Source organism: Pinus tabuliformis, chromosome 2_2 (genome assembly GCF_031772625.1).
Source record: "Pinus tabuliformis cultivar Carrire ecotype Pingquan chromosome 2_2, CPIR1, whole genome shotgun sequence".
NCBI lineage: Eukaryota > Viridiplantae > Streptophyta > Pinopsida > Pinales > Pinaceae > Pinus > Pinus tabuliformis.
The window spans coordinates 804,102,144-804,106,755 of NC_142300.1; the positions used below are offsets into that span (position 1 = coordinate 804,102,144).

Sequence of the window (4,612 nt, forward strand, 5' to 3'; positions counted from 1 at the left end):
CCAAACACTTTCTTTTCACCAATACTTATGTTCATGGACTACGCCTAACAATTAGGCTACTTAGTTTGTTTTTCACAACCAAGTATTATTATGTTTCCTTTAATACCATTGAACACCCATACACATTCATTATCATCAACAATTATACATGAATAACACAATTGGACAGTATAAAGGGAGGGGCAAATCCCTGAACAATGAGTCTACCTGAATAAAATATATTATTCAACTCTACAATGTTTATGAGGCTTTACAAGTATACTTGGGAAACACCAAGTTTCACACTCAGCCAATTTTACAAATAGGCAACACCTCTGTGTGCCAACCGAGATGCACCACAAATTCCCACATTACAATCGACGCCCAACCAACCTGAACCAAAAAAGAAAACCCCTGCTATCAATGATCCTACCATAGGTTCACCTACGGTAACCTTGTTACGACTTCTCCTTCCTCTAAATGGTAACGTTGAATGAACTTCTCACGAAGTCAATGGTGGCGAACCGCCATCGTCGACGCAATCCGAACACTTCACCGGATCATTCAATCGGTAGGAGCGATGGGTGGTGTGTACAAAGGGCAGGGACATAGTCAACATGATGACACGTGCTTACTAGGAATTCCTCGTTGAAGACCAATAATTGCAATGGTCTATCCCCATCACGATCCAATTTGAAAAGATTTCCCGATCCTCTCGAACCAGGATTAAAAACTCGTTGGCTACATCAGTGTAGTGCGCGTGCGGCCCAGAACATATAAGGGCATCACAGACCTGTTATTGCCTCAAACTTCCATGGCCTAAATAGCCATAGTCCCTCTAAGAAGCTCACCGCGAAGGGGAACCTCCGCGTAGCTAGTTAGCAGGCTGAGGTCTCATTCATTATCAAAATTAACCAGAAAAATCGCTCCACCAACTAAGAATGACCATGCACCACCACCCAAAGAATCAAGAAAGAGATCTCAATCTATCAATCCTTATATGTCTGGACCTGGTAAGTTTCCCCGTGTTGAGTCAAATTAAGTCGCAGGCTCCACTCCTGGTGGTGCCCTTCCATCAATTCCTTTAAGTTTTAGCCTTGCGACCATACTCCCCCCGGAACCCAAACACTCTGATTTCTTAGAAGGTGCTGGCGGAGTCCTTAGAGCAACATTCGCCGATCCCTGGTCGGCATGGTTTATGGTTGAGACTAGGACGGTATTTGATCGTCTTTAAGCCCCCAACTTTCATTCTTGATTAATGAAAACATCCTTGGCAAATTCTTTCACAGTGGTCCATCTTTCATACCAAGAATTTCACCTCCGACAATGAAATACGAATGCCCCCGAAAGTCCCTATTAATCATTACTCTGGTCCCGAAGGCCAACACAATAGGACCAGAATCCTATCACGTTATTCCATGCTAATGTATTCAGAGCATAAGCTTGCTTTGAGCACTCTAATTTTTTCAAAGTAACAACGCCGGAATCGTGACCCAGTCAATTAAGGCCAGGAGAACGCCGCTGACAAAAGGGACGGAAGGGCAAGTTCACACTGAGTAGGCAGACCGACCTTTACGACCCAAGATCCAACTATGAGCTTTTTAACTGCAACAACTTAAATATATGCTATTGGAGCTAGAATTACCGCAGCTGCTGGCACTAGACTTGCCCTCCAATGGGTCCTCGTTAAGGGATTTAGATTGTACTCATTCCAATTACCAGACTCGATGAGCCCAGTATTGTTATTTATTGTCACTACCTCCCCATGTCAGGATTGGGTAATTTGCGTGCCTGCTACCTTCCTTGGATGTGGTAGCCGTTTCTCAGGCTCCCTCTCCGGAATCGAACCCTAATTCTTCGTCACCCGTCACCACGATGGTAGGCCTCTATAATACCATCATAAGTTGATAGGGTATAAATTTGAATGAAGCATCGCCAGCACAAGGGTTGTGCGATCTGTCGAGTTATCATGATTCACCAGAGAAGCGGGCAAGCCCGCGCCGACCTTTTATCTAAAAAATGCATCCCTTCCAAAGAGTCGGGACTTGGTGCACGTATTATCTCTAGAATTACTACGGTTATCCGAGTAGTATGGTACCATAAAAAAAACTATAATTGATTTAATGATCCATCCACAATTTCACAGTCTAAATTAGTTCACACTTAGACATGCATGGCTTAATCTTTGAGATGAGCATATGACTACTGACAGGATCAACCAGGTAGCACCCTACCACTTCAAAGGGAATTTCGGATGCCCTCTTACTGAGATCCAACCTAAACACCCATCAAGTCAAAGAGATGTCAAAATATCATGTAAAACTTCTATGCCTTGCACCTCTTGCATCCCAAGAAGGAAGCACACACAACAAGCCAAGGACATGGCGAACAAATGAGTAGACCTGCCAAGCCACAATGCACCAAGGCCACTCTAGAGTTTGCAGCCATGGCCCAGCCAATAAGAAAATGAGCGATCACTCACCAACTCCCTTAGAAATGCCTCTAGAGGCCTCCATGCCCCGCACCGTGGCAACCTAGGAGTCCACCCGAACAACAGCGAAGATGGACCTCAATCTCCCGACCGCCTGCGGTAGCCTCGATGAGAAGGAAAAGGAAGGAAATAAAAATAGGACTACTGGCCACACAAATCCTATCATAGAGAGGCCATACAAACCTCCCTGCCCCGCACCGATGCCACCTAGGAGTCCACCCGGAAAACAGCAACACTGGACCTCGATCGGATGATCACCTGTGGCACCCTTGACAAAAATGCAAGGGAAGGAAATCATACAAGACAAACTGAGCCGGAAACCTCCCTTAGAAATTCCCCCAACCCACCCCTCCCCTCCCCACACAGGGGCCACCTAGGAGTCCACCCGGACAATAGCAACGATGGACCTCGATCGCATGATCACCTGCGGCAGCCTCAATGTAGAGAGGAAATGGAAGGAAATAAAACAAGACCAACCAAGCCCACAACCTCTCTTAAAAATTCCCCCCGACCCTCCACGCCACACACCGAGGCCACCCAGGAGTCCATCCGCGACAGCAGCAACGGTGGACCTCGATCACTTGACCGCCTGTGGCAACCACGATGCGAAGGCAAAGGAAGGAAATAAATGCAAATCAAGAGGGTCACTACACAATACAAGAACACATATCCGAACAGGAGGAGGGATCGGGCAGCTCCGCACCCCACGCACCCTACGTACAGGCAACCTAGAAGATTTCCCATAGCTTTACCGACCGGATGATGAATAATTTTCCCCTACGACCACCTCCACACAAAGGAGGGAGGTCGAAGCGTTCCACCTCGAAATCCTTCTTCCAGATAGCCCCCACCATCGATGACTATAGTAGCAAGCCTCCTCCCCATTGTACCACGAGCGCATACACAATTGAAAAAAAAGTGCCCCCCAACCCTCCCCGCAGAGAGGCCACCTAGGAGTCCACCCGGACAGTAGCAACGATGGACCTCGATTGCATGACCGCCTGCGGCAGCCTCAATGTAGAGAGGAAACGGAAGGAAATAAAACAAGACCAACCGAGCCCACAACCTCTCTTAGAAATGCCCCTCGACCCTCCACGCCACGCAACAAGGCCACCTAGGAGTCCTCCCGCGACAGCAGCATCGGTGGACCTCGATCTTTTGACCGCTTGTGGCAACCACAATGAGAAGGCAAAGGAAGGAAATAAATGCAAATCAAGAGGGTCGCTACATAATAAAAGAACACATATTCGAACAGGAGGAAGGATCGGGCAGCTCTGCACCCCACGCACGCTATGTACAGGCAACCTAGGAGATTTCCCATAGCTTTACTGACTGGACGATGAATAATTTTCCCCTAGGGCCACCTCCATGCAAAGGAGAGAGATCAAAACTTTCCACCTCGAAATCCGTCTTCAAGATAGCCCCCACCATCGACATAGCAAGCCTCCTCCCCACCCAGACACGAATGCAGACAAGTGCCATGTTCAAGAGTGAAATACTGCTAACACGACAATAATTGTGGTTCCATTTTCCCCACAATTTCTGGTGAGTACCCCAGTTATTTTTATCAACAAGCTTGACGAGGATAGCATATGCTTGTAAAGCGTCATTTTGACTAAATTCGATGTCATTAAGTTTTAATGAGTCTGACAAGGAAGAACTCTGCGTCTTTCCATGTTTAGAGAGTTTGAAAAGACAGCGGAAAAGGAAACTCCAAGCGTGTCCTTTTTCGTAAAGTTGTGTCTCTCGAGCCCGAAAAAGTATAAAATAATGCTCGAAAGAACGGCCCAATCATTATGATCGAGGAGTACTTTTCATGAGTAGTGATTTCGATCTGAAAATGTAAAAAAGTGATTGAAACCACGTCGCTTTGTAACCGTTAATGAACCTGAAACGACAAGGGTCCGACGATCTTTTCATCTTTACACGGTCAAAAAAGGGTTTAAAGACAACCGCCTCTCATTTACATTTAACGATTCGAGAGGAAAAACTCGGCAATATTTTCATCTTTAAATGGTCGGAAAAGAAATGAAAGCAGACCTACATTTTTATTCTCTTTAACGAGTCAAAAAGGGAAAAATACTCGGCAATCTTTTCACATTTTACGAGTCAGAAAAGAGCTTAAAGGTGACTCGTCCTAAA

At 46.1% G+C, this 4,612-nt stretch overlaps 1 non-coding gene across 1 annotated transcript; it reads right to left on the bottom strand.

Annotated features, from left to right (window-relative positions):
* Positions 1–400: 400 nt before the first annotated feature.
* LOC149195395 (18S ribosomal RNA) lies at positions 401–2,204 on the bottom strand. The gene has a single exon (XR_016255467.1). It is a non-coding gene; the product is annotated as an 18S ribosomal RNA (ribosomal RNA).
* Between the last annotated feature and the right edge of the window lie 2,408 nt (positions 2,205–4,612).